General features: G+C 33.6%; 1 long non-coding RNA gene across 5 annotated transcripts in view; it reads left to right on the top strand.

The window, feature by feature from the left end:
* Positions 1-19,292, top strand: part of LOC140610572 (uncharacterized) — a 150,822-nt gene that overhangs the window by 113,501 nt on the left and 18,029 nt on the right. For 4 of the 5 annotated variants that reach the window (XR_012012178.1, XR_012012171.1, XR_012012179.1 and 1 more), the window contains 2 exons: positions 893-981; positions 1,594-1,682. This is a non-coding gene — a long non-coding RNA (uncharacterized lncRNA). The remainder of the gene's footprint in view (positions 1-892; positions 982-1,593; positions 1,683-19,292) is intronic. The other variant, XR_012012180.1, reaches the window with a different exon arrangement.

The following is a 19,292-nucleotide window of genomic DNA, read 5'->3' as shown; positions in this document are numbered from 1 at the left end:
TTCTTTCTTTCTTTATTTTTATAAAGAAGCTTAGTTTTTTTTTTTTTTAATTTTTTATTTATTTATGATAGTCACAGAGAGAGAGAGGCAGAGACACAGGCAGAGGGAGAAGCAGGCTCCATGCACCAGGAGCCTGATGTGGGATTCGATCCCGGGTCTCCAGGATCGCGCCCTGGGCCAAAGGCAGGTGCCAAACCGCTGCGCCACCCAGGGATCCCAGATTCCTGATTCTTTAATCATTACTTTTAAAGTTACCACTTAACAGATGTTTGCTATATGTAGGAATCCTCTTCTCTACAATAATCCTATAGGAGATAATAATTGATATTTTTATTTTAGGAAGTAGAAAATGAAACAAAATAAAAATAGAAAACTAAGGCCTGAAAGGATGTCTAAAATCATAACTAGTACTCTGCAGAATTGGTATTTCAATCCAAAAATTTCCAATTTAAGTAGCCATGAAATTGTTTCATTAAATTTATTAATGGATATGATGGATATGATACTTGGAATGGAAACCAATAGTCTGTATTCTTTTTTTTTTTTAAGATTTTATTTATTTATTCATGACACACACAGAGAGAAAGAGACACAGAGACACAGGCAGAGGGAGAAGCAGGCTCCATGCAGGTCTCCAGGATCAGGCCCTGGGCTGAAGGCAGCACTAAACCGCTGAGCCACCCAAGCTGCCCCGTCTGTATTCTTTTTAAAACTATTTTTTAGAGAGAGATTATATATATGTAATATATATAATATATAAATACATAACAATATTATTAAATAATATAGATTATATATTATGTAATAATATACAATAAATAAAATATAAATATAAAATATAAATAATATGTAATTATAGTTATATAATATATATTCCATATTCTTATTTCAGTTTGAGTCTGCCAAAAAGCAAAAACAAACCTGGATTGGAAAAAAAATAACTGGGTAAAACACCCATGAAGAATAAGGGGAAAAACCCAGGTGAGTCTTTGAGTCTGATGAAAATATGACATCTCTGGAGGAGAGAGGGAAAGAAAAGTGAATGCACATCAGGAGTCTTGAGCTATAGTGTAGTTCCAAGACAGGCTGTTGAGGGTAGATGGATGAGTGTGTGCTTAAGCCAGAGTTGCTTCACGTTGCAAGAATGGGCCAGCCATGCTCAGTCTCTGGCTAAAAGCAGCTTGAAAGGACAAAGCTTCCATTTGAAAATTGTGGGGGATCAATTACACTAATTGCAGCAGATCTAAGCTTGCATTCTGATGGCTGCCCAAATCCTCAAAGAATGAAAGATCACATTTTTCAAATAAAAATTCAGTACAACATAGTAAGTATAAACATGTTAATTTCCTTATTTGGTGCCTATAAATGCGTGTGGGAGGCAGGGTAGGAAGCAAAGAATAGAGTTTAAGAGGAGAATGCTGATGAGGTGTCTAAAAGAGAAGAACAAACGTCTCTTGGTCAGCCTGTAAGTGACTAGTTCTGGTCAAAGGAGTAGAGGAAAATCAGAATTCAAGGAGGGAGGAGTAATAGAAAGGGGGATCTTAATACAGGAGGTTACAGTAGAGTCTAAAATATTTTTTTAAACCACGAGAGGCCTGAGCAGAAACAAGCCACACAGATTGAAGCAAGAAGATTCTTAGACCCAAGAGCAACAAGTCCGCTGGGCAAGTGGCACAAAACGGGTGAGATAATTGGGCATAAAGAGGAACAGGTCATGTAGGCCAATTGCATGAAAAAGGGCAAAGGCATAATGAAAAAGGAGAGTGCAAGAGACTATTTAAATTCATATTTTCTCTAGAAAAATCTATCAAAGGTGTATACTATACCTTCCATGTTTGTGACTCAAATTAACTTTTGATGATAGACGTTGAAATGTTGAGGTTGCCTCCAACACGTTTAATAATGTCTATGAGCTAATTATGTAGTATAATATATGTATATAAGTAGATTGTGTGTGTATATATAGACATAAATATATATATTTATATATATTTAGATACTAACTCCTTTCATAAACCTCTCTTCCCTCCATCTCTCCCTCTTTTAAAGATTTTATTTATTTATTCATGGGAGACACAGAGAAAGAGAGAGAGAGAGGCAGAGACACAGGCAGAGGGAGAAGCAGGCTCCATGCAGGGAGCCCGACTTGGGACTCGATCCCGGGTCCCCAGGATCACACCCTGAGCTGAAGGTGGTGCTAAACAGTTGAGCCACCCAGGCTGCCCTTCCCTCCATGTTCTGTGTCTTCCTGAAGTCACTGATTTTTGCAAGACTCCTCATGTCCCAATCTAACCTTCCTCCGAGGGTTCTTTGACAGGGATTTATTATTAACTAAGGTTAGGGAAGATGAACAGTGTTTTTTTATTGTTGGTATTCCTCTCAGGGGACTACTTTATATTAGGCTATTTTTAAAATTCAAAGGAAAGACTCTCCAATGAGCAAATGAGCTGTGATTTTCATTCAACGTGAATATTGTCAGATTAAGTCATGACTCTAGGAACTGCTGCTTATTTGTGCTTTTATCTTGCCTCAAGTAATTTAGGGATATAAAGTTAACTTATAAATGAAATTCTGAGCCACCTATAGTTAAACAAAAGTAAACACATTAAATTTCAATATTCAAACAAAATGCTGCTGTTACAGATACACACTTCATCTGATATTTGACCTAGTTTCATAGTTTGAAAGTCACTTAGTCTGCTTATTTGTCACCACAGTGCTTTTGATGTGCACTGCTTTACAATTGCATATTCCCATTTACATTCCTTCATGTCCAGAGTACAGTTCAGTTCAATCTTTTACTGTCACAGTTATTTTCTTCTCTTAAAACAATTGTTTAAATGTCAGACATCATTGAAATGTTAAAAAAAAAAAAAAAAAAAAAACCCTAAAGTCACAAGTTCTAAATCCTAGGGCAAAAATATTAAAAGGTTTCAGGATGTGATTTATCTTAATTATCTTTTAGGTTCCTTTCCATTTCTAACCGCTGGCTACAGTTTAAAGGAGTAAGGAGGCATTTAAGCCGTTTTCTCTTTTTATAGATTTCCCCCTCCCTAGCCCAATCTATTCTTTGAAGTCAGCAGGCCAGGGCTTTCTCCAAAAAACTCCTCTTTAAATTTCAATTTGGAAAAGAAGGGGAAAAAAAATCAGGCTCAAAAATACTTATTTCTTAAATGTGACTTTTATATAGCAACTAGGGTATGTGCCATTTCTTTCACACTCTAAATCAAACTTAAATAGGAACAGGGAGACCAAATGACATTGAAAATTAGAGTTTTTTGCAGCATTTGGATAATTTACAAAATTTTCCTGTCACTGAATATAAAGTCAGGCCTATTTCACTGAGCAATTGATCTAAATCCCACTTCTGCATTATATTTTCTGTAAAAAGTATAAGAGATCTACTGCTTATAGAAACATAATCATAAGGTCATAAATTTTAGCCTTAAATTTGCATTGTTGTGAGTGGTTAACTTAGTCCATCTTCATATTCCATTTTGTGATTGTATCCTCTTTCTTCTATTAGCTGTTCATTTTTTACCAGTTACACAATCTTTAAAATACACAAGTTTTTAGTAATCCACTTAGTCCATAATGCATTCCCATCTTGATTTTTCCTCTCCAAAGTAATAGAAAGTACATGCTACATTTTACTATCTGAGTATAATATGAAGTCATGTTATATCAAAAGATGTATCATGCTGTTGTAAGGAAATGTCCTCTTCGAAATTTTAATATGGAGTTATATAGGACAGACAGGACACAGCTGCATTAACCAGTCAGTTGAGAATAAATATGTCACCCTGTATTCCACATAGTGTGCATTTTTCAGTCACATACTCATCTGCCAAAACTTATGACTCTGAATTATGTTAACAATTTTGGTTTAGGTCAGTGCACACAATTTAAACACCTACACAATAGCCTGTATTTTCATTCCTTTATTGAAAGTCTCCATTCAGCAGGATGGATACATTTAGAAGCCTAAAGAAGAGAAGTATGTCTGTGGGCAGTCTTCCTTAGTTATTTTCATTTGAGCTCACACACTGTCTGACCTATTTTACTTATGTTGCAGAAACAGGAGAAATCCTTTTAAATCTTGAAAGAGTTGTAAAAAATACAGTGTATACATACACACAAACATACAATGGACAAATGGCTGAAGTGCCAGGTATCACACTTTTTTTTTCTCTTTGCTAATATCTGAAGTAGACACACACACACACACACACACAAAACTATAGGCAATCCTAAAAATACCAAGGACTCCTTAGCTATAAAAAAAATAATATATGGTGTATGGAACGCACTGAGTCGATTCATTGCTTTTCAGGGGAACATTCCTATTTTGACCCCTGAATAAATCACCTAATGTCCTAAAAGCTAAAATTGAATTGTCCTTTCCTTAGCCTAAGTATAAATGTAATTACTGTAGAAATTATCAGACTCAATATTCCCTAGATGTGGAGACTTCTACAGATTGATGCTATGTGGATAAATGTATTTACATACTTTTGAAATAAACTTATTTAAAAATATGTTTTCTTTTTTATAAAGATTTATTTATTTATTTATTCATAGAGACACAGGAAGAGAGAGAGGCAGAGACACAGGCAGAGGGAGAAGCAGGCTCCATGCAGAGAGCCTGACATGGGACTCCATCCAGGGTCTCCAGGATCAGGCCCTGGACTGCAGGCGGCGCTAAACCGCTGATCCACCGGGGCTGCCCTGTTTTCTTTTTTTAAGCTAGTATTCAAAAATGTATTGTCTTTTCAGAGAACTCCTCACCTCCAATATATAAAGGAGCTTGGTTGGAAGTTGTCATTCCTTTTCTAAAAACAACAAAAAGTTGGGCAGATAATCAATTTTTCTTGCAGTCATTACAGGCCTGAAGTTGCAGTGCAGACTACCACCCTGAAATCTGGAGGGACAGCCTCATCCGTTGAGAGATAACCTAAATCTGCTAACGTGGTACATAAACCCCTGGAGATCTAAACTAATAAGAATCCTTAAATGGTAATGTTGCCTAATTACTGAAGGCTGAGAGTGGACTGGATGGATGGAGAGAAACTCCTCATGTATGTTTTACTCCCAGGAACCACATCAGGTTCTTTTAAAGAATATCTGAGAAAGAGTCCTTCATGACAATAGCAGAGTAAAGGGGAAGAGTAATCACTGTGAAATCTGTCCTCAGCCTCTTGAATAACGAACGCATAAATATTTTCCAAGGGGAAGAACTTTATCTAAGCCTTATTCCAGCCCAGAGAGCAGGGGATTTCTCCCAGTCTAGTCATTCTCACCCTTCTTGATATCACCTAAAAGTAAAACAAAACAAAATAAAACATAGTCAACAGGGGTCAGAGTCTTAAGGAAATAGTTGAAAATACTTGGGAATTCTACACCCAGAGAAAAGAATAGGGAACAGAAAAAGAAAGCTATACTACAGGAGAAACACTTGCAGAAGTCACAATTCAGGTACACTAACTACTAAAAGACTGATTTAAGTCTTTTATTAAAGGTTTTATAGATTAAAATCTTTTTATAAGATTATATAGTGCAAACCTTGTTCCATACCTTAAGACCACATCAAAAAACCTCAGTGTAATAACAATGTGTTATAATTGAAAGGGCTACAAGATATAGACTCTCTCCGAAGAGGAATACTTAGGGAAACCCAAAGTCAGCAGGGTAGACAAAAACACAAACATTGAAGGAACGTGAATCTTCTGTTACCTACAGCTATAACAAACATTACACACAACTCAACTCCTAGTCAGGTTTACATAAAGTCTCACAATAATGGCCTACATATCTCAATTCCTATTATTTGACACAACATGTCTGGCTTTCAACAAATCAATTACAAAACATGTCAAAAGGCAATTTAAAGAAAAGGAAAAGTAATCATTACAACCAAACCCGTATATAATGAGCATGTGGGAATTACCGCACAGGGAATTTTAAATAACTTTGATTAATATGTTAAGGGCACTACTGTAAAAAGTAAATATGTTAATGACACTATTGCAAGAATAGATGAGTATTATAAGCAGGGGTATGACAATTTTAAGAAATTATTAAGTAGGGCACTTGTCTTGAGCACCATGTGTTATAGGTAAGCAATGAATCACTAAATTCTATTCCTGAAACTAATATTGCACTATATGTTAAATTACTAGAATTTAAAAAAAATTTGAAAAAAAAGAATTAAAATAATAGCAATAATAAGGAAAACAAAAAAATGCCTTTGACAGATTTATCAGTAGATGTCACATGACTAGGAAAGAACCAGTAAGTTTAAAAATAGTTCATTGAAATGGAAAGAATAAAAAGAATTAAAAAAAACCAGAATATGAAAGAACTATAGTATAAACAAGAAGTAAATCTTTTTTTCACATTCTTAATTGGTTATCAAAAAGATAACTTTCTTTAAACAAATATTTTTTTCTTTTTTTAAAACAAATATTAATAACAGTAGCAATGTAGTAGTTGATTATAACATAGGAAGAAGTTAAGTGAAAGATATTAATGTCGCAATAGATAGGAGGAATTGGGAATACTCTGTTGTAAGTTACCTGCACAGCATGTGAAGTGTTATACTGTGTTTGAAAGTGGATTTAGATTCATTAAAAATGTATATTGTAACTTCTTGGAAGACCATTAAAATTTTGTGGAAGTACAATTATGCTAAGAAGAGGGGATAAATGAGAGGTCCTAGAACCTAGCATCTGGCACTTTTTTAAAAAAAGTTTTTATTTATTTGAGAAAATGAGTGAGAGAGAGATAGAGAGAAAGAGAGAGAGGCAGAGTAGGGGGAGGACAAGAAGGAGAGGGACAAGAAGAGTCTGAGCTGAGCATGGAGCATGGAGCACTGAGATCATGACCTGATCTGAAACCAAGAGTCAGATATTTAACTGCCTACTGACTCTTGGTTTCTAACAACATTCTCCAATTAAAGGAACTGATATTCCTTGAAGAAATGACTGATTCTAGGACTGGGGCAGGGAAAACACAAGTTGAACCTGGAATGTTTCCGTATTGACAGAAAGTAAGTAAAGGCTCAAAAACACACATGCACACAACTATGAGAATTATGCATCTGGTGTGGGAGGGATGGGGGCAGTACCATGTGATATGGGAGCCAACTGAAACAGCTTCCAAAAGTCAAATCTGGAAAACTTTGCATCACAAAATAAAATAATTGTGAATTGTGGTCCAAAGTAAAAAATAAACATCCATGACATAAATAAATTATTGAGTAAACAAATTAATCAGAAAGAATAGACAAATGTCTTTTGCAGTAGAATTACAAATAATTTATGCAGATATTCCACGCCTGTGAAGGTGGAACATATCTTTCCCTCCTTAAGTGTAGATTGCTCCTAATGACTTCCTTCCATAAAGTACACTAAGTAAATGTGGATAAAAGAGTAACTTGGGAGTGTAGAAACCTGGCAAAAACTACCTCAGCCAGGTGATCAATGATCCCATCAATTGTAATGAGTCATATTAATAGTATGTAGCCTTGATATGATGTGATGAAAATGATACCTTACCCCTGTGGTTTTCCTTCTCCAAACTCATATCCCCAGTCTAATTATGAGAAAGACATTTAGGCAAATGTCAAATGAAGGACAGTTTATAAAATATCTGACTGGTAACCCTCAATACTGTCAATGTCATAAAAGACATGAAAAGTTTGAGAAATTATCAAAGCTAAGAGGAGCCTAAGTTAGACATTAAGACTGAATGTCATCTTGGAAGAAATCCTGGGACAAGAAAAAGGATATTGGATGAAAACTAAGAAAATTTAATAAAATGTAATCTTTAGTTAATATCAATATATCCATATTTTTCATTAACTATCTCAAATATACTATATTAGTGTAAGGTGTTAGTAAAAGGGGGAACTAGTTATGAGGTGTATGGGAACTCTTTTTTTATATTTATTTATTCATGACGCTTATGGGAACTCTTAATGTTCTTTTCAACATTCTTGTAAATCTTAGACTATTTTAAAATATAAACTTACTAAAAACGTAACGTGAAAACTAGTTGGCATTTAATCTACAAATGAAAAAGCAAATCTTTTAAGTGATTTATTTAAAATGTATTATTAGTTTCACTCTTATAGATAACATTCAACAAACCAATGACTCATCAACAAATCTCTGCTTCATTTTGTTGTAAAATTAGACCAAATAAAACATAATATATATAATTAACAAGTTGATCTTAATTGTCCAAAGATCATGCTCAAGAATACATGGCATTTTGTAATTACACTGATGGAGGGCATATCCAAAAAACATTAAAAAAAAAGATTATTTTAAGATCCCAATATATATACACATTTATTATTTTTAAAAGATTATATCTAACATAAGTTAAAATGTAATTTAAAATATATTGGGTCAATCTCCAAAACAGGGCCAAACTACAGAAAACATGGAAAATATTTTAAGTGACCATTGTGAAATACTATTGTGTCTTAAACTATTTGGGATATTCTTGAAACTGCCTAAATTTCCATAACCAGGAGACTATATATCTTCTTTTTAAAATCTTTACAGTCTGACTAATAGCACATAGATGATGAGTGGACTCTTTGGATAAATATATTTTTATATATTCAAATTTTTGAGATGAGGTTACAAAAACCAAACTGTGCTATTACATTTCTTGGGCTCACATAGATCTGGGGAGCAGTAGGAAGACATTCATCTTAAGTCTTCCTTCACATAACAACTTTCCTGTTTTATATGCTGCTGCCTTGGTCAAAATGGTAATTCAGATGAAGTCTATCCAAAAGTTCTCTCATTGAACTAATTTAAAAATATATTTAAATGGGTCATTTTACCCTTCAGATTTTCAATGTTTTTTGCATTGCCAGCAGGTTTTTAAAATGTCCACTAAAATGGCCAGATTATGGTTGATTCCTGATAGCTAAAAAGCATTTTTAGAGTCAGAATACCTCTGATGAAGCCTTAAAATCCCTACTTTTGGAAATGCCAAACTGACAGGTCACTTCAAATGCTTTTAAGTAAGGCAAAACAATCATATACAATTAAAAATATATATGTTTATGATTAGGACCACATATGAGAAATTATGTTTTCTTATTTGTTTTGTTCTAATCTGAATTATTTTTGACAGAGTTTTTGGGAATATTTAACACATAATAAGATCTTTAACCCTTTGCTTATTATAGGTCTGCTACTCATTTGTCCATCAACCTCATTTCTCTTTCTCTCTTTTTTTTTTTTTTTTTTTTTTATTTCTCTTTAAATGAATAAGTAACTTCTGGTGTTTAAACTCAATGACCTGGGGATATCTGGAATTGGAAATTATTCCCTCATAAAAGCAGCCATCCTATACATACATTGGGCCATAGATATGAAAAGAGTCAATTATTTAGTTTTAAATGGTCAATTGGCTCATTCACTAGCTTAAAAATATTTGTATAACTTCCTTTGGGAAAATTGTATAATTTTTTTCTACAGGAAATTTGAAAAAAATCAGAAACTGGTGGCCTTCATGATATATTAGGCTTATATAAATATTTTGAATTCCTTTAGGTGTTTTTTTGTTGGTTGGTTGGTTGTGTAATATTTAAAAATCAGAATGCTTAAATAGCAGATTGCTTCATATAAAAGTATAAATTTCCAGCTTCTTTGGAAGAATGACCATGCTGGCCAAAAGCACTTTTTCTGGAACAGTGTTCCATCTTCCTGGTTCTTGTCACATTTTGTTGGGTCATGTAGGCCATTCAAAAACCACCTCCTAGAAAGAATTCTGCAAAATTTCTATACAATATTGATTTTCTATACATATTTAAAGAGAAGAGGCCTGAAGCTTTTATGTCTATAGCTTTGAGCATCACTCTAAATCTATTGCTCATGTTAAAAACCAAGTGTACTTACATACATGCATTCATTTTATCTCTTAATTACATTCTTTCATTTGCATATTTCTTGATTCCAAAAATGCCCTTTCAGCCAATAAAAGGCTGTGACTTACAAAACTGTTAATCTGTCCTTAATTTTTCTCCTGCCTCACAGAAAAAATAATTTAACCTAATATTTAATGAGTTGTCTTATATTGATTTGGTACTCTTCTGTTTGAACTACTGCTATATCATTGCTTCTATAACATAAGCAAAACATGGTTCTACGATTCTACAACTAGAATCATAGGTTTCCTATTCATTGTCATGTAAATGCTAATAGGAATCAGAGAAGCATCAAAAATAGGCATAAGTATATATGATTCTTTAGTTCACAGTCCTAAAATATGTATTTTTAAAAAATTTAGTCATCAACATAAATAGGGCTATTAGAGAGATAGACTTGTAGATAGACTTGCATCTATTAAGCCACATTTAACTTTTACTTCTCTTTATTGCCATTTCTCTTTGCATTTCATTTACACAATTTGAAATTTGAGTATCAGTCTTAGCCTTTCTAATTACCTCATAAAAAAGAGATGTTTTCCTATGTCAGTAAACTTGTCTTAATTTAACAAACTGTCAGTGAGAATTTGTTAAAAAAGAAACTTATTTTTTACTCAAATTTTAAATTCATATTGAATAAACCTATTGACTCATGTTTAATTGGGACTGGAATTATTATTTTTAACTTGATCAGAAATCCAATGTATATATTTCTAAAGTAGATGTACCCAAATTTAGTATAAAATTGTCCCAAATCAACTCTTAGAATGTACTATTTACTTACAATCATTCAGCATATGTATTAAAACAATATTATAACATGTGCATGTTCCAATTATCTTAAAATTTAAGAAGTTTAATTGGACTGTGGAAAACAATACTTGAAGGAAAGCATACACAAGTCTATTTTTGAGAAGCAGACAAAACTGAGCTGCAAGATTGGAAAATGAAATTATATAATCCCACTCTTTTCCCTTCCATGGTGCCATTCTCATTCAAGCAGAAGCAATTTTTATGTAGCCCATAGAATTTATGAAAAAAAAAAAAGAGCTAAATACTAGTGTTTTTGTCAGAAACAGAATTATTTTATTGATGAATGTATAATAAATAGATTTTTAATTTCAGTGTCACTTAATAATTTATTTTCATGAGTATTTTAAGAAAATTTTGACACTATGTAGACATTGATAGCACTGGATAAAATGTCTCAATTGTAATAAAATTAGCAATAGATTCTGGCTTTTTGAATAGATTTTTAATATTCATAAATCATTTCTTTAACCATTATCTTATTTAATCCCCACAACAACTTATTACACAGATATATTTCTCTACATATAACAGAACTAGAAATATATTTTAGTAGTTATACAATGGACCTTATTACACAGATATATTTCTCTACGTATAACAGAACTAGAAATATATTTAAGTAGTTATACAATGGGCCTAAGGTCTCATTAGAAGTGAGTTTGAAAACAATAGGTTTAATTTTTATGCATTTTTTAAAAATTTAAAGTGTTATTTACTTTTCATGTACCATTTGCCCTACAGTTTTCCTGAGTTCTGGAAGGTAGAAAAATTAATTAAGATACTGACTTTGCTCTTGGTGAGCTCATTACTTCATAGAAGAGATTGATCTTTTACTGTAATACAAATGGAAATAGGATATATATCATAGTAAAATTATGCACAAGCAATGGTGTGCTGGAAATCAGCTCTCTGTGAGGTGGGTAGGGGATGGGGAGAGAAGGGAAGAGTCCTGATTTACCCATTACTATAGTGTAAGTATTTTCACCATGGATGATTTAAAGCTCATAGCAGTTTATATATTAGCTTGAAAATTCCTGAATATTTAATAACTGGCTCTCACCAGTGGTAATAGCTGGCTTTAAATACACCACTGGAAGTGTGGTGGAAGCATAAAGGAGGAATTGATAGTTTCTGCCTGGAATGGGTTGGGAAAGGATTCAGAGCACAGAGAATTTGAGCAAAGCCTTGAAGATGAGCAAGATTGCAGGCCAGAGAACAAGGAAGAAGAATGACTCCTACAGTTATATGCAAATTTAAGAATGATGAGATAAAAAAACTGGAGGGGAGGTGGTTTGTCCAAGATGGCTGCATAGGAGAATCCTGAACTCACTCTTCAAATGGACACACTAAATCTATAACTGCACGTTAATCATTTCCCCCTGAAAAAGATGTGGAAACTAGATGAACTGTTTTCTACAATAAAGGATAAAAGACTTACATCAAGATGGGTAAAAAGGTAGAGGTATAGTTTCACAAAAACCTCCAACCCTGACCTGCTGACACACAAAAAGGAAGATCTTACCAGACAAGAACTTCTCTCAGTTAAGTGAGAAGTTGGTATCCGAAATTGGATACCCCAGCCCTTGGGATGTGTACTGGAAAGATAAGATCCCATAAAGTCTAGATTGGAAAACCAACAAGACTGATATCTAGGGGTCCCAAAGTGCTATAGGAAATTGAGATTATATGTCAGAGAGATTCATTTGCTAATCTAGAAACATTGGCCGGAGGGGTAGGGGATAGTTGAGATCCTCCCTAAGGGTAGAGTCGCTGGCAGATGCACTTGTTACATTCTTCATGTAGCCTGCTAGGACAGATGGGCAAGTTCAAATGTAACATGCTCCTATAACCTTTCTGGGATGAACACGGGCTAATGATTGCAGCACTTGCTGACAATGAAGAGCACAGGTAGTTACAGCTTCCCCAGTCCTTGGGATAAGCAAGCATGAACAATCATAGAGTTATCCTGCTCCGTAGTTAAGTTGGTGAACGTGGGTATAACAATACTGTCTTGCCCCCTGGCTGGGACTGGTAGGCTTGAGCAATTGCAGCATCCTCCCTCTCCCAACCTAAAAGCAGCACACATGTAGATCTTACTGCATGTCTGAAGCACAAGAGTACATGCATACAAGGCATTTTCCCACCGCCTTTCTGAAGCTAGTATATGTGCCAGCCTACTACCTCTCCAGTTGCCTTGCTAAAGCCAAGACGGTTGGAATTTCAGAATTCCATGGGACTGTAAAAATTGGAAAGTCAGCTCTTGGCATGCCACAACCCCCAAGGCACTGTAAAAACATCAGACTGAAGCATAACTCCACTTTTCTGGTGAAAAGGCCTATTAGGGTGTAACATCAGCCTGAGGGATAAGCTGAAGGTTTCTCTCTTCCCTAGAGGGAAAAGAGGCATACCCAGGGACCATAAACAAGGAGACACAATGCTTGTACACCCACTTGGCCTCTTTATAACTTTACAAAACTTCCCAGAAAGAATTGTCCCCAAGGGGATACCTTCAGATCTCTTGGTCTGAAAGCCAAAAGGGATTACCACTGTGACCTCAGAAGATTGTATATATTTGCATACTTTAAAAGCTACTCCTAGGGGTATGGCTTCTCATCAGTCTGAAACTAGGTACCAAATGAAATTCCTCCCCTTGGACCACTGACAGGTTTTGGCACACCCTCAAAAACTGGTATAAGTTAAGTATAAATCAGGAGGCTCCGACAATCACAAAATTTGAGAGACAAACAAGAACTAGGGTAAGGTTGACATAAAGGAACATAACCTACACAAGGCCACTCCTTCAAGACTAACAGATTTAACTGTTTTACCTAACACATAAAAACAAACACAGAGAGTCAATAGATGAGAAAACAGAGATATAGGTTCCAAATGAAAGAACAAGACAATAATTCAGAAAAAAAAAAAAAAAAGGCCTAAATGGTATGGATATAAGTAATCTACCTGATAAAGAATTCAAAATAATGGTCACAAAGAAACTCACTGAACTCAGGAGAAGAATGGTTGAGCACAGTAAGAACTGAACAAGAAGATAAAACATAGATAGAACTAAACATAAGTCACAGCTAAACAATACAAAACCTGAATTGAAAAATATACTAGAGTGGTTCAACAGCAGCCTGCATAAAGTAGAAGTACAGATCAACAAATGGGAAGATAAAGCAGTGGAATTCAGAGCAGCAAAAAGGAAAAATAATTTTTAAAAAGAAGGTATCTTAAAAGAGCTATGGAATGACATCAAGTAGAGTAATATTCACATTATAGAGAGCCCAGAAGAGAAGACAGGGGCAGAAAACTTACTTGTAGAAGCTTAGAGAATTTGAAATAAAATAAACACAAAGAATGCCACACCAAGACATATTATAATTAAAATGACAAAAGTGAAAATACCAAGGAAATCCCAGTAAGAATACCAGAAGTTTTCCTAGTAGTAAATTTGCAAGCCACAAGGGAGGAGTATGACATATTCACAGAGCTGAAAGGAAAAAGCTTATAGCCAAGACTACTCTCTACCTGTCAAGGTTAACATTCAGACCTGAAAGAGACACAGAATTTTCTAGATAAACAAAAGCTAAAAAAAGTTCATTACTAGCATAGCCTTACAAGAAATATTAAAAGTTCTTTAAGATGAAAAGAGATGGCACTAATTAATAACAAAAAATACATAAAAGTAAAAATTTCACTGGAAAAAGTAAATATATAGTGTATTAATCACTTATAAAGGTACTTTTTTAAAAAGTACTTATAAAGCTACTGTTTATTTAAGAAACAAAAGTAGTAAAGTTAACTCAAACTATAATAATTGGTTGAAGGATATTTTAAAAAGATGCAAAAAGTGACATCAAAAATGTATAAAACATGGGGGGAGTAAAATGTTGAATTTTGGAATGTGCTCAGGTTTAACTTGCTATCAATTTAGACTTCAAGGTAACAAAAGAGCAAAACATGATAGTAAATAAAAAAGAAAATGAGAAAGGAACCTAAATATAACAGTAAAGAAAGACATCAAGACCATAAGGGAGGAGAGAAAGAGAAGAAAGCAAGAGAGAAAAACTGCAAAATCAGCCAGGACACCATGAAAAAATGTCAGTAAGTCCCTACCTATCAACGATTACTTTAAATGTAAATGAGTTAAATTTTCCAATCAATATACAGGATTAATATATATCTCCTACATCGTGTGTGTGTGTGTGTATATATATATCTCTCCTACAAAGATTCACTTTAGAAGTAAGACTACACACAGATTGAAAGTGAAGACATGGAAACATATTACATGCAAATGGAAATTAAAAGAGAGCTGGTATAGCTATACTCATATTGGAAAATATAGACTTTAAAATAAAGATTGTAATAAAGACAAAGAGCAGCACTGAATAATGATACAGGGATCAATACAGCAGGAAGATATAACATTTATAAATATTTATGCACTCAATAAAAGTCCCCCTAAATATATAAAGCAAATATTAATAGACCTAATGGGAGAGGTTGACAACACAATAATAGTAAAGACCTTTAATACCCCACTTACATCTACCCACTAATAGAACACCCAGGCAGATCAATAAAAAGAGCCTTAAATGACACATTAGACCAAATTAATTGAATAGATATGTAAAATACACAGTCTTGTGTATATAAGGAATAGTCTCTAGAATAAATCAATTAGGCCACAAAACAAATTTCAATATTTAAGACGATGAAAGTCATATCAAGAAAACTTTCTGGCCATAATGTTATGAAATTAGATATCAATTTAAAGAAGAAAAGAGGAAAACTACAAATACATGAATATTAGACATTTTATTGAACAACTACTGCAGTGACAGAAGAAATCAAAGGAAAAATAAAATATGTACACATAAATGAAAACAGACACAATTTGACAAAATTTATGGATTCAGCAAAAGTTGTTATAAGAGGGAGGTTCATAGTGATGCAGGCTTACCTCAGGAAACAAAAAAACATCTCAAATAAACAATCTAACTTTATACCTAAAGGAACTAGAAAAAAGAACAGGAGCCCAAAGTTAGAAGAAGGAAGAAAATAATAAAGGCCAGAGTGGAAATAAAAGAAGAAGAGACTGAAATGATAATAGAAATGATCAAGGAAACTAAAAGCAGTTTCTTTTAAAGATAAACAAAATTGACAAACTTTAATTAGACTCACAGGAAAAAAAGAGAAGGCCCAAGTAAATAGGATCAGAAATGAAAGAGGAGACTTTACAACTGTTACCACATATGTACAGAGGATCATAAGAGATTCCTGTGAATAATTATATTCCAAAAAATTGAACAACCTAAAAGAAATGGATAAATTCTGAGAAACATACAACCTTCCAAGACTGAATCATGATGAAATAGAAAAATCTGAATAGAACAATTACTAGTAAGGAGATTGATCAGTAATCAAACATCTCCCAACAAACAAAAGTCCAGGACCAGACAGGTTCACTGGTGAATTCTACCAAACATTCCAAGACTTAATACCTAGTCTTCCCAAACTCTCCTAAAAAAATTAAAGAGGAAGGAAAGCCCCCCAAATAATTTATGGGGCAAATGTTACAAGGCCTGACACCAAAACCAGAGAAAGATATTGCCAAAAAATAAAACTATAAACTACAAGGCCAACAAACTTAGTGAAACTATATGACAAATCCTTAACAAAATATTAGCAAACTAAATTCAACAGTTTATTAAAAGGATTATTCACCATAATCAAGTGAAATTTACTTCAGGAATGCAGAATAGTACAACAGCAAATCAAGCAACATAATACACTACATTAACAAAATGAAAGATAAAAATCATATAACCATCTCAACACATGCAGAAGAAACATTTGATAAAATTTAACATCCATTTATGATAAAAACTCTCAACAGAGTAGACATAGAGGGAATGTACCTCAACATTATAAAGGCCATGTATGACAAAACATTGCTAATGTAATAGTCAACCTTGAAAAGCTGCATGTTTTCCCTCTAAAATCAGAACAAGAAAAGGATGTCCACTAACCCCATTTTTATTCAACGTAGTATTGGAAATACTAGCCAGAGAAATTAGGCAAGAAAAATAAAAGGCATCCAAATTGGAAAGGAAGAAGAAAGCTGTTACTATTAGCAATGACATGCTATTATACAGAGAAAACCGTAAAGATTCCATTAAGAAGCTGTGAGAACTAAATAAAGAATTCAGTTAAATTTCAGGATATACAATTAATAGAGAAAAAAATTGTTGATTTCCATACACAATAATAAACTATCAGAGAGACAAATAAAACACATATTTCCATTAAAAATTGCTTCAAAAAATACCCAGTAATAAATTTAGCTAAGGAGATAAAGGACATATACTCTGAAAACTATAAGACATTGATGAAAGAAATTAAAGAGACAAATATATGGAAAACTATTTTGTGCTCATGGATTGTGAGAATTAGCAATATTAAAATGTCTATACTATCCAAAGTTATCTACAGATTCACTGTAACCCCTATCAAAATTCAAATGAAGTTTTCCAAAAAACTAGAACAAATAATTCTAAAACTTGTATAGAATGACAAAAGACCCTGAATAACTAAAACAATCTTGAGAAAGAGAAAAAAGCCAGGGGTATGACACAACCTGATTTCAAAAAATACTGTACTAATCCTTGGAACTGGGTGTTTCAGATGGTTAAGCATCCAACTCTTGGTTTTGACTCAGGCCATGATCTCAAGTTGGTGAAATCAAGCCTCTCGTTGGGCCCCACACCAGGAATGGAAAACTGCTTTAGATTCTTTCTCTCTCTCCTGTTCTCTCAAACAAACAAACAAACAAACAAACAAAACCAAAAAACCACAAAACCAGAAACAAACAACAATAACAACAAAATCCTATGGTATTGGCATAAAAACAGATTCATAGATCAATAGCACAGAAAAAAGAGCCCAGATGTAAACCCATGCATTTGTGATCAAAATTCACAACAAAGGAGGCAATAATATACAATGAAGAAAGGCTAGTGTCTTCAATAAATGGTGTTGAGAAAACTGGACGGTTATATCCAAAGGGGTAAATCTGGACCACTATTTTGCACCATATACAAAAATCAAATCAAAATGGATAAAGACTTGAAATCATAAAATTCATAGAATAAAATATAATGGTAAATTGCTTAACACCAGTCTTAGTGATTTTTTTTTTTTTTTGGATCTGACTCCAAAAGCATCGGAAAAAAGAGCAAAATTAAACAGATTGGTAAGGCAAAGGAAACCATCAACAAAGCAAAAAGGCAGTCTACTGAAGGGTAAAGATATCTGCAAATGGTATGCCCAATAAGGAGTTGATATTCAAAATATGTAAAGAACTCATACAACTCAGCATCACAAAGCCAAATAATCCAATTTAAAAATGGGCAGAGGATCTGGATAGATGTTTCTTTGAAGAAGACCTGCAAATGGCCAATAGACACATAAAAAAATGTTCAGTATCACTAATCATTGGGGAAATGCAAATTGAAACTACAATGAGATATTATTTCACGCCATTCAGAATAGCTATTATCAGAGACTAGAAATATCAATGTTGGCAAGGATGTGGAGAAAAGAGAACCCTCATACACTGTTGGTGGGAATGAAAATGGTCCAGCCACTATGGAAAACAGTACGGAAGTTATTCAGAAAACTAAAAATAGAAATACCGTATGATCCAGTAATTCCATTTCTGGATATTTACGTCAAGAAAATGAAAATAGTGATTTTTAAAGGTTATAGTCACCCCTCTGTTTACTGCACTTATGGAAGTTATGGAAGCAACCTAAGCGTCTACCTGTAGATTAAAGGATAAAGAAGATCATATATATATATATATATATATATATATATATATATATATATAATGTAATATTCCTCAGCCATTTAAAAAAATAATGAAGTCATATCATTTACAACAACATGGTTAAAAGTTGATGGCATTATGCAAAGTGAAAAAAATCAGAGAAAGAAAATATTGCATGATTTTACTTATATGTGGAATCTAAACAAACAAAACCATACCTAAACTCATAGATTAAAAAAAACAAAAACAAAAAACAGGTTGGTAGTTCTCAGAGTGGAAGGAGTTGTGGGGGTGGGAGGACAGTGAAAGGGTGAATGAGATTAATAAGTACAAACTTCCAGCTATAAATAATTCATGGGAATATTATATTTATATATGGGTAATACAGTCAATAGAATTGTGTTAACTTTGTAAGATGACAGATGATAACTAGACTTATTGGAATGACCATGTCACCCTGTATAAAATGTTGAATCATTACGTTGTACACTTGAAACTAATATAATATTGTATGTCTCTTATACCACAAACAAAAAAGAAGAAGGAAAAGAAGAAGACAGAGAGTTCAACACCTGCTTTGGCAGGTATGAGCAGAGCTGAGTGAGGCTGGAGCTCTGGAAGCTGAGAGTTACACTGGGCCAGATTTTTAAGAACCTTGAATGGCTGCAAAAGGAGTTTCGATTCTTT

This window comes from Canis lupus, chromosome 2 (assembly GCF_048164855.1).
Source record: "Canis lupus baileyi chromosome 2, mCanLup2.hap1, whole genome shotgun sequence".
Taxonomy (NCBI): Eukaryota; Metazoa; Chordata; class Mammalia; order Carnivora; family Canidae; genus Canis; species Canis lupus.
Note: the sequence above shows the minus strand (reverse complement) of the source record. Positions and strands in the feature narration are given on the sequence as shown.